This window comes from Dipodomys merriami, unplaced genomic scaffold (genome assembly GCF_024711535.1).
Source record: "Dipodomys merriami isolate MVZ:Mamm:240054 unplaced genomic scaffold, mDipMer1.0.p SCAF_693, whole genome shotgun sequence".
In the NCBI taxonomy this organism is placed as follows: domain Eukaryota; kingdom Metazoa; phylum Chordata; class Mammalia; order Rodentia; family Heteromyidae; genus Dipodomys; species Dipodomys merriami.
Genome location: NW_027206283.1, coordinates 15,581 through 27,721, shown reverse-complemented (window position 1 = coordinate 27,721; position 12,141 = coordinate 15,581). Strand labels below are relative to the sequence as shown.

Sequence of the window (12,141 nt, the reverse complement as noted above, 5' to 3'; positions counted from 1 at the left end):
TTGTGGTTTTCCATGCAAAATCTTAAAATAATTTTACATCAAGATCTTTATGTTCTTAATTTTTTTAACTTACCTCAAGGATATATTTTAACTAGAGCTGAGCACCTTTTTGAACAAATATCAGAAAAACCTTATTTAAATTTTTCCGTATGGATTAAGATTGCATTGGATGCAGAATGGCAACTAGGAACATTATTAAATAAGGGGCGAGGATAGGATTTTGTGTCTACACAGGATGGCAAACAATCCTAGCTTCCTGCCTGATGGATACAGATGCGGCCCAGTGAGGACAGCCCTGTATCCTTCAAGGAATCGGCCACCAGTTAAGGAAAAAGAAATCCCCACTGCCCACTTAGGGGCAGGTTAAAAAGTTGACTGGAGAAGGACAAAAGGTGTTACAATGCAATGGTAAACCTGTCACAGCTGAGAACTTGTTCCTGGCCATGTGTGCCCTGCTTACTATAAACACTGTCCATGCTAATGCTAATTTAAGTTATTAGGCCTTTATTCCTAATCCTCGTTATTGGAACCTGTTATTTGGGGAGACATGGATATAACCGTCTATACTGTTCCTGCTGTTTTATCTCCTCCTTGGAATAATTTCACATTTTGCAATAAGGATGATGGTAGCTTTTTGAATTTTAATTACTATACTCATTCCTTGCCTGTTTGACTGGGGCCTCCTCCATGTTTAGTAATGAATTGGCAACATTGGGTTTTACCTGGGAAACGCACTTCCAATTCTAAAACACTGCTGCAGCGAATAACTACTTGGCCATTAATAGTAGCTGGGAAAATGTCTCTTATGGCACGTTATCCTTACCTATGTGCCCTGATTTACTTATATCGATTTAAAATATCAGCCTTTTGTGTGGCAAGAGTGTAGAGGAATATTTGGAAAAATGTTCAATAATTTTATTAATTGAGGACCTTTTGGGCAGTTTATTAACACATGTTCAGAATGGAATATTACCAATTGTGATTTATCAAATGTTACTAGGATGCCGGAAGCCATTAATGGATCGCATACTGGAGCTCGATTGATGGCCTGGAGAGTTGGAGGCATTGCTGATGCTCTATGGGTTTTCATGGCTGCACCCACTGCTGTTCAGACTCATCTTTGGAAGGTCGCAGCGGCGCTGAATCCCGTGATGCTATCAAATGGATCGTTTTCAAGGACAGTGAACTCTGCATCGACTTATAATTTTACTTTGTACAAATCTTATGATGCAACTGCTTGTGTACCTCTGCCTTATGCATTTTTAGTGGGAAATTTTACATTTTATCCTACTATTTCTTGTTTTAATTGTCACCTGTGTTCTTGCATAATTCCTCTCTTAATTTTAATGATAGTGATAGTATTATGATATTACCAGAAAGAACTCATATTTGGCTACCTGCTAAATTAGGAAGAGAGTGGTCCCAAAATCCTTTGGAGAGTGTTGTTATTGAATTTTTTACCAAACTACTAAAACGTACAAAGCGTATGATTGGAGCCATTGGAGCTTAATTGCTTAATTGCTTAATCTTAAGCTTAATTGCTATTACCACTGTTGCTGCAGTGTCTGGAATGGCCCTACACACTTCCTTACAAATTAGCACTTTGTGGAAGAATGGCACCGGGATTCACATGAATTGTGGGTCTCACAGGTAGAAATTGATGCTCTATTACAAACACATTAATATTCTTAAACAGACTGTGGAATGGTTAGGAAACAAGTTATTGGTTGTGGAAAAACAGTTATTGTTAAAATGTAATTGGAATTTTACTACCTTTTGCATTACTAATATAAAATATAATAAATCCATACATGATTAGAATGTAATACAGCAGTATTTATCTGTAAATTCTACTGCTGCTCAATTGATAGCTCAGTTACAATTTAATGTACATGAGATTTTTGGTAAACAATTTACAAATGATGATGCTTCTAATATTGCTAATGCATTCATTAAACAATTGGAAGGGTTAGATCCGAAAGAAATACTACAAAGCATTTCACATACTGCTAGTGGTATGGAAATTATGATTGTTATTATTTTGTCTGCACTTGTACTGTTATATTTGATTTTTATGAAACCAATGCAAGCATCTATGATAACTCTGTGGAAAGCTTTACTTTTAAAACAAAAGAAAAAAGAAGGAAATTGTGAAGACTCAGGGTCTATGTTGAGGGGGCCGAATGATGCAGGCTTCGCCTCAGGATTATATGAAGACTGTATTTGAGTATTAGCAAAGCTCTTGGCATGCCGGGCTAGAGAGGGAAAATGTTCTCTCTCCCTATCTAAAAACACATGTCACAGACTCCTGAGAGCTGAGGAAGTAGCTCTTCTTCTTGCTTAAGCATAGATGAACAGCTGGTCAAGCATTTTCCTGATTGGTTTGAGCTTGCTCTAAAATAGTTTATATAATTATATACTAAGACATTGTCTCATAGGTCAAGTAAAAATGTATCTGTTGAAATTTTTGTGTCAATGTCTTCTGACCAAATCTTGGCAAGATCATGCTTGCTTGTCATTAAATACCACTAACAATAAAGCACAGCATGCAGTGACAATTGCTGTTTGCACTCTGCATACCCGGTGTACTGGTGATTTCATTACCCTTACCCAGGGACCCCAATGCACTAGAGGTTGACAAAAGCCCACCCAGGCAGGAAGGTTCTCTAGATTCTTATCTCCAATAAACTTCTTAACAAAAGCCAGCCACAAGTGAGCTGAAGTTGAAGTGGTAGGGCACGGGCCTTGAGCATAAACAGGCTCAGAGACAGTGTCCAGTCCCCGAGTTCAAGCCCTAGGACAAACAAATAAAACAAAAACGAAAATAAAAGAAATCCCAAATTTAGCATTTTTCTCACTGTATACAGATGCACGTAATTAAGGAAATTGCTTCCTGTTTTACATACAGGTAGAAGAAAGAAGATGTCACACAATTAGTCTCTTCATACCATTTTATACCAAAGCCTCAGAAAATCGCCCTTTTTCTAAATTTATAAATTAATATCATCCATTTGTTGCCAACTCTGTCAACATTATTCACATTATCATTTTATACATGAAGTGTTGGTATATCTATTAACAGTTCTAATTATAACTCTCATGAAAGAAAATTCTAGGCAAATAGAATTCCAGAAACATTTGTAAATTTGTCAATTAAACCCTCTATTTAAAAAGAATTTTGTAGTGGGCTGGGAAGGTGGCTCAGTGGTAGAGCACATGCCTTGCATGCCAGAGGCCCTGGGTTCGATTCCCCAGCACCACATAAGCAAAAAGAAAAAGCTGGAAGTGGCGCTGTGGCTCAAGTGGTAGAGCGCTAGCCTTGAGCTGAAGAGCTGAGGGACAGCGCCCAGGCCCAGAGTTCAGGCCCCATGACCGGACCCAAAAAAAAAAAAAAGAATTTTGTAGTATCCTATAGAATATGAAATTACAAACAAAACCAAAACATTTATTTTAAATCTAAACTCTAATTTAGCAAGATCTACATAGTGCTACATTAGATTAACTTTGCTATTTTTTCAGCCTTAAGCTTTTGAAATCCTTCATCCTATCCTTGGAATATATCAGAATGATGATTACTTACTTTTTCAAATTTTGGATGGGAATCATGAGCCATTTTGCATCTAAGAATGTTCTGTAATGAAGAGAACATTTAAAACACAACTGAGGATTACATATGAGTTGCATTTCAATAGGAAACTTGACTTCTGAAAACATAATGACAAAATTAGCCCAAACTTCCAACTTTGTATTCCTTTCCTGTTTGGTTTGTTTTATTAAGACAAAATTATACTACCTGGTCCAGGGAAGGTATCACTGTGTAATTCCACTATCTAATCTCCTTTCTTAGTCTGAGTACTAGAATTCTAGCCTTGTATCACATTGCCCCTCCATAGTTTCTTGGTTTATTTAATCTAGATACAGACTAGCAATTCTGAATTTCTCCAGTAATATTATCCACTATACTGCTCAGAGTGTTCATGTACTCTTTTCAAAGATGTTCTAACATTTGACACAGGATATGAACATTTTCAGATGCACCTGCAAGAGTCTCTGATTCATTCCTCCATGGACCGGTTCCCATTAGTAATCATTACTTGACTCTCTTACTATCTCTGGTCCTTATCTATGTATGTAATATTCTTAAACTTTTTTGAAGAAGGTTCTCTTGAGGACTTTCTAACATTAAAAATTATCACTTGGTTCTAGTCTTACTCAGGACATATTTTCTATTGTTTTCCAACTTTTCCACATATTCTGAGAGTTGCTTCATATGTGTATTTGTGTGTGCATATAAGTGTCTCTGTATATATGTGTATGATTGTATGTATGTATGCAAAAGCGTCAAGATCTTATTCAGCAATCTTGCTCATGACTGGTATTCCAATACTTGAGCCATGTTTCCAATCCAGCTTTTGGTTGGTTAATTATAGCTTCTCAAAGACTGTTCTGCCCAGGCTGGATGCAAACTGAACTTCCCAAACACTTTTATATTCTTAGGTTTTATTCCTCCAGTAGTATCAACTTTTAAATTACAAACATTTTTGTGAGTGAAAAAGCTAAGTTGTAGCCTATATTTTTAACTTACGAATTTATATAAAGATAGATGAACATGCACATTATATATGCTGTGTGTTCACTGTTAGAAGTGTGATCCTAAGCTGGGTGGTGATGAGATCTTCAGATAGGGTTCAAAGCCAGGCCGGGCAGGAAAGTCCCGGAGACTCTTTTTCCAATTAACTACAAGAAAACTGAAAGTGGCACTGTGGCTCAAGTATAGAGCATTAGCCTTGAGCTGAATAGCCGAGGGACAGCTCCCAGGCCCAGTGTTCAAGTGCCAAGACCACCACCAACAAAAAATACATAAGTAAAAGAAAGAAAATAAATGTGATCTTCTCCACCAGTTAATGGCTAGTATAATCCCTGCTCTCTCAGGATGGACTTTTTTTTCCAATTAAGTCCATGCTCTTATATCTGAGTTGCATTGGAAAGAGAATTATGCTTCCATTCTACTGTCTACAAAGTTGCGTGATTAGCAAGCGTGATTAAGAAAGGGAGTGGCCTCATACTTCCTGTTCCACGTGGGAGTAATGCTTTCTCTATATCACTCTCAAATCTACATACTGAACATAGCTTTATTGTTTCAACGTCGCCTTATTTGTAGAATCTTCTATAGTGTATTGAACCCTTATACTTAAACACAAAACTTCTCTTTCTCCTATTATTGCTATTGTTTCCTTACTGTTAACTCATGAACAGTTGGGAAATAATGTGCAGCACATACACTCACAAAAAAATGATCTGAGAACCTTCTTCCCATTTAAAATTCACCTTACTTTATAGAGAACTTACAAAGTTTGAACTCAATATTCTCATGGAAAATGTATTTAAGAGCAATATAAATTTCATATTTTCTCTTTACTAAGTTGTCTCTGAAACACGTGTAACCTCAGATCAGGGGGTCTTTGTGTTATTTCCATGAAGCAAGAAAGCATTCATTATATCTCAGGCAGCACCGTAGATTGTTCCTGGAAGTAACTGCTACTGGATGTGGAAACTGATCCCAGGAGAGGAATGGAACATAGAGGATTGACAAAGTTCAAGTTAACTTGTGCTTTCATTTTTACTGTACAAGAAAATCAGAAGGCTTGAAAGAAACTCTGTCCCCGACTTTTTCGTGTGTGTTTTTACTCATATATAGCTTTTCTGTAAACTTCTAATTGAGAGTATTACAAAAAGAAATAATGTGCCATTTGACGGCCAGCATAGAACAAAAAGAAATAACATTGTTTTAAACATGTTCTACTGCAGAGACTGGGAAATTGCCTCAGTGGTAGAGCGCTTGCCTTTCATGCATGAGGCCAAGGTTCGGTTCGTCAGCACTATATAAGCAAAAATTAAGCCAGAAGTGGTGCTGTGGCTCAAGTTGTAGAGCACTAGCCTTGAGTTGAAGAGCTGAGGGACAGCGCTCAGGCCCAGAGTTCAGGCCCACGACTGGACCCCCCAAAACAGTTCTACTGCCAAGAAACAATGACACGGAGGTTTTAAAGTGTCTTACCGCTGGTATTTCCTCCCCTGAGATGATTCTCTTGTTTCAGGAGTCAGTTATCAATTCCTTTAGTTTGGTCCTGAATTCTCGAGAGCAATAAGGATTCCAAAAAAGCATCCAGTGAGTATGATCAGCAAAAAGGCACCTTTTCTCAGACCAGTACTCCTTTAAGCAGGGTCCCAGTGAAATATCTGGGGTTTTTTTGTTTGCTTTTTTTTTTTTTTTTTAGTTTGTGTTGGTTATGGGGCTTGAACTCATAGGCTGGATCCTGTCCCTGAACAGTTTTATTTCCTGATAATCTGCCCCCAAAGCTAGTACTATACTGCTTGAACCAAAAGTCCACTTGTGGCTTTTCTGCTGTGTAATTACCGATAAGAGTTTGACAGACTCTCCTGCCAGGGTTGGATTCGAACTAAGATAGTAAGAAAGCCAAGTGACATCAACTGTATAGACGTCACTCTTCAAAGAAGAAATATTAGATGTTTATTGTGAAGCTAATATTTTACATTTTTTCTTTTTTTATTGTAGGAATACCTTACAGAGGAGTTACAATTACACGGGCAAGATAACGTGTACATTTCTTATCAAACATTGTTGCTTCTTCGTTGTTTCTGCTTCCCATTCCTTCCCATACTCCCCCTCTCCAAAGTTGTAAAGTTCGTTTTTTGACATAACGACATGGACATCTCATTGTTGCAATGGGTCCACCTGTATCCCTAAACAATTTGTTTTTAGAGAATATGTCCAGCACAGATTCCATAACATAACTTACCAAAAGTAGGTGCACTGAATAATTTTTTTGGAATTAATTTTTTTGCTTGGGAAGATTATTGATCTTGTCATTCCTTCTGGGGAAACTTAAAGTCATATTTCACCTTTTTTGTTGGTTGTGGGGTTTGAATTCTGATCCTGGGCACTGTCCCTCCACGTTTCAGTTCAAGTTGTGCACACTACCACTTTAGCTACAGCACCACTTCCGGGTTTCTGGTGGTTAATTGAAGATTAGTGTCTCATGGACTTTCCTGACAAGGCTAGCTTTGAACCACAATGCCCTGGTCTCAACCTCCTGAGTAGCTAGGATTACAGTTGTAAACCACCAGCACCAATTTCATATTTGCATTTAGGTGGACTGAATGACACTGTGTAAACAAAGAATGGAATTTTAACCAAATGATGACATTGCAGCATTTCAGAAAAATTGAGGTAGCAGTAAATATGTCTCCTTTTCCATTTTGTTACATTAATGACTCATGAGCTATGGGACCCTTATATTAGCATCCTGTGACATGTTTATAGGTATATTTACTATCAGGAAATGTTCATAGGGAAATATAGAAAGACTGAGATTTTTAGAAAACAAAGGAGATAAGGTATGAAACAACAGCATAGAAGGAGGTACATTTTGGGAGTTCCGGGAAGATGGCAGAGGAGAAGCTGGAGGCAAAACAAGCTCTCCCATAGAAAGCAGTTTTAGAGCTCCAGTGAAGAGTCCTAAGCCAGAGAATAACACCAAGTGTGCCATCACAGGACAGAGAGTTAGGCCAGAGAGGGTAAATCCAGGCAAGGAGACAGATCTGAGCTCTTGCCAGAAACTGCTGCTGCTGCTGTGGCGGCAGTGGTGGCGGCAGGGGCAGTACCACCATACCTGAAACAGAGAGAGTCTGGGGACTAAAAGAGCCAGATGCGGCAAGCAAGCAGAAACTACTCAACACCAGGAAGAACCAACAAGGAGCAGACATATTCATCCTGCATTTCGCAGACTAGAGACGACCCAGGAACCAAGACTCAGCGTGAGTAGAAGCCTGACTTCCTCACTCCTTCTCAGGTAGCAGAGGAGGGAAGGCCACCCCTTCCCCCCCCCCCCAGTACCAGAGATCTCCATATTGGATACTGACAAAGCTCCGCAGAGCTGCTAGCTCCAACTCAGGCCTTGGAATAAAACTAGGGTCATTTAGCAGGTCACAAGAACTTAACGGCATGACCTGCCAGACTCAGCTCCACCCAGGGAAAAGTCACCCAGTTCGGGCACCAGCCCTGGGAGTGGCTTTCTTCATTGGGTAATCAGAGCCACAGACTGCCCCTCCCTTTAGTAGCCTCGACATCAGTAAACAGAAACCCTGCGAGTGGCTCCAGGCTGGCCTCTGTGAGTTTCTCACAAACTAGCCCCAGGGAAAAGCTACTGTTTGCTGAAAGGCCTCAACTCTACCCAGAACATAGCCTCATCACAGCATTTCCAAACTTGAGGAAAAAGCCATCTCCCTCTTTTGTGATACTCAAAGCACACCCCCATCTCATTGAACTAACTCGGGAGGAGGATCGAAAAATCCTGGGTAAAGCAGAAAATTTTTCTGCCTGTCCAAACAAACTGACTTAAGAAACCAACCAAGCCACAGGACCACAAGCAGACCAGAGACTACAACCAGAGGCTGAGTACAGACACAAGGGAGGTACAGGATTTTTCCCAACCCTCCCCAAAAAATCAAAGAACTATTTTTGTCCCTCTTCTTATTTTTTATTACAACTTTAAATTTTTATTTATTTTCTAAAACTTTTTTAAATCAATTTTTACCTTTTTTGAAAAAAAAATGTTTTCTAGTAACTTTTTTTCCCCCTATAATCTTTATTTTAGGGATACATGCATGTGTGCGTTTTTCTTTCTTTTTTTTTCTTCTTTTAAAATTTTTTTTCTTTTTGTGTTTTGCTTAGCTCGACTGAACTTCTGATCTTTTTTTTCCTTTCTTTCTTATGCTTCTCACCTTTTCCTCTCTTTTGTTCCTCTTTATGGGACTTAATTGTTGTTCTGCACATCCTCAGATAAACCCGTAGGTGACTATTAGCCTCTATCCCCCATTGTGTACACACTTAATCCACAAATTTATTACTCAATTCAAAACTTCTGAGAATTAAATTCCTTAATAGCAGTATTACCTCTTTATACCTATATAACACTTTAAGTATTTTTATTTTTAAATTTTTCACATCTCCTTTATATCCCTCCCCTTCTCTCAATATATTCCCGTTCTTTGAATAGTTTGTTCTCAAATCTGCATATTACTAATTTTTAATTTTCTAATTTTTCTGGTCTCTTTTTTTCCCTTTCTCTTTCTTCTTGTTTTCCCTCTACTTCCATCCTATCTAACCTATTTCCTGCTTTGAGACTAGGACTTAGTTAACTCTCCCTGTACCTTCCCACATCACTCCATTCCTAACACTAATAATTTCCCTAACACTAATAATTTCTGGTTTACCAAATTCTTCTTAGCGGTTCATAGCCCATTAATATATAGTTGTTTGATGTTGAATAGAGATATCTGTTGAACTAGATTGTATCTGCAGACTATTGACTATGCAAATTCAGACTTTGGTTGATGCTTGCCTAAAGTTAGTGTTCTTGCACAAAACTGCTGTTACTTTCATCCCAAATGGGCAGAGTAAGCCAGAAAACCACAAGAAAAATGGCAGGTCCGGGTGTCTCCACTCCCACTCATGATAATCACAGGACAGAACAGATAATGTATAATTCAGAGGAGAGTTCCCAAATAGCTCTACAAACACTGCTGGCAAACATGATAAATGAAAAGATTGAAAACATACAAAGAACTCTGTATGAGCGTGATAGGGAGAGAGAGGAGGCAAACAATAGGTCAATGCAGGAAAAGATTGAAAACCTACAAAGGACTCTGTATGAGTGAGAGAGGGAGAGAGAGGAGGCAATCCAAATGTCTATACAGGAATATCATGAGTGTGAGGAAGCTACTCAAAAACTGATACAGGATTTGCGTGAGCAGTTTCTTGAGAATAATCAAAGAGAAAGGTAGGAATGGCGTGAACAGGAGGAAGATAAGCAAGGAGTAATACAGGAATTGAGAAAGCAGGAAGAGAATACAGAAAGATCACTAAAGGCATTCATGGGATCCATTAACAAAGAGCTGAAGGAAGTCAGGGAGACCACAAAGGAAATGCTGAATGGAACCCCACAGAAGGAATGGGAATCCAAGAAAACCATAACCAATTAACTAAGTGATTTGACAATAAACACTGAACACCAAATTAAGGAAGTAAAGAAGTCCTTACAAGATCTAAAAGAAAGCTTCAATAAAGAAATTGAAGCCATCAAAGCTAAATAATTAGAAGCAAAAGAAATAAAAAACAAAGTAGAGAGTCTTGACAGCAGTTTAGACCATGCAGAAGATCAAATCTCGGGGATTGAAGATAGCCTAGATATTATAGAGAAAGAACATACAACCTGCAAGACAAATCCAAGAAATATGATAGATCTATCAAATACTTAGAAGACACCATCAGAAGGGCTAATCTAAGGATAATGGGTATAGAGGAGCACCTAGAAACAGAAGTAAATGGTCTAGGAAATTTGTTTAACAGGATCATAGCAGAGAACTTCCCAAACATGCAAAAAGATAGGCCTATTTAGATACAAGAAGCTTTTAGAACTCCTAATAGACCAGATCAGAATAGGACATCCCAGTGTCACATTATTATACACACAGGATCAACTCAGACCAAGGAAAAGATCTTTAAAGCTGTCAAGGCGAAAAGATGAATCACCTATAAAGGGAAACCAATTAGAATCACCTCAGATTTCTCAGCATAGACAATCAAAGCAAGAAGAGCCTGGAATGATGTATGACAAGCCCTGAAAACAAACATCTATCAACCAAGAATACTGTACCCAGCTAAACTCTCCTTCATAACTGAAGACCAAATAAAAACCTTCCATAGCAAAGAAAAATTGAAACAATACATCTCCAACAAACCAGGCCTACAAAAGATTCTTCAAGATATCCTACACATAGAAAACCAACAAGACCACAATAAAGGCCAAGAAACTGCACCCAAACTGAGAATCCAAGAACCATAGGAAGAACACAGTTTTCGCAACCCCCAAGAAGGTAGATAACATGGCAGCAACTCCCAAAGACCTCTTAGTCCTATCTCTTAACATTAACGGATTTAACTTTACAATTAAGCGACATAGACTGTCTAGTTGGATTAAAAAACAAGATCCTTCTAACTGCTGCCTTCAGGAGTCACACCTTGCCCATAAAAACAAACACATTTTCAAAGTTAAAGGCTGAAGCAAAATCTACCAAGCAAATGGCCCCCATAAACAGGCGGGTGTTGCAATCCTAATATCAGATAAAATAGATTTCAAATTAAAATTAGGGAGAAGCATTAAAGAAGTCGATACATAGTAATTAAGTGATTTCTCTTTCAGGAGGTTATTGCAATCCTTAATATCTATTCGCCAAAAAATGTAGCACTCAAATTTATACAAGCAACAGTACTTTCCCTCATATCCCACATAGATCCAAAGACATTAATTGTTGGGGATTTTAGCAAACCACTCTCCCCGCTAGATAGATCAACTCGGCAAAATTTCAGAGAAACCGCAGATCTAAACAGCTGCATAGGTCAACTAGATTTAAAAGACATCTACCTAATATTTCACCCAGCAGATTCAGAATACACGTTTTTCTCAGCAGCACATGGAACATTTTCTAAAATAGACTACATTTTTGGCCACCAAGCAAACTTGTCCAAATTCAGAAACATTGAAGTTATACATTGCATTCGCTCACACCACAAGGGAATACAATTAGAACTCAACACTAAAAGCCACCAAAGAAATTCCGGTAACATATGGAGGCTGAACAACACTGTTGGACCCCCAGTGGGTCATAGAAGTGATGAGACTTGAAGTTCAAGTATTCATGATATTCAACAAAAATGTACACACAAATTACCAGCTCCTCTGCGACATAGCAAAGGCAGTACTCAGAGCAAGGTATAGGTCTGAGTTCCCAAGTCAACGAATTGGAGAGATCTGAAACCAACACTTTAATGAGACATCTGAACCTCCCTGAAAAAGAGCAGCAAGATAAACCCCAATCCAGTAGATGGAAAGAAATAATTAAAATTAAATTAGAATTAAATGAATTAGAATCCAAAAAAACTATAGAAAGTATCAACAAAAAAAGAGTAGGTTCTTCGAAAAAATCAACAATGTTGACAGACTCTTAGCAAATCTTATCAGAAAAAGAAGAGAACACACCCAAATAAATAAACTCAGAGAT

General features: G+C 38.2%; 1 long non-coding RNA gene across 1 annotated transcript in view; it reads right to left on the bottom strand.

Moving 5' to 3' along the window:
* The window catches only part of LOC138816378 (uncharacterized), a 60,946-nt gene that overhangs the window by 43,368 nt on the left and 5,437 nt on the right, over positions 1 to 12,141 (bottom strand). Inside the window, exon 2 of the long non-coding RNA XR_011368651.1 lies at positions 3,581 to 3,631. This is a non-coding gene — a long non-coding RNA (uncharacterized lncRNA). The remainder of the gene's footprint in view (positions 1 to 3,580; positions 3,632 to 12,141) is intronic.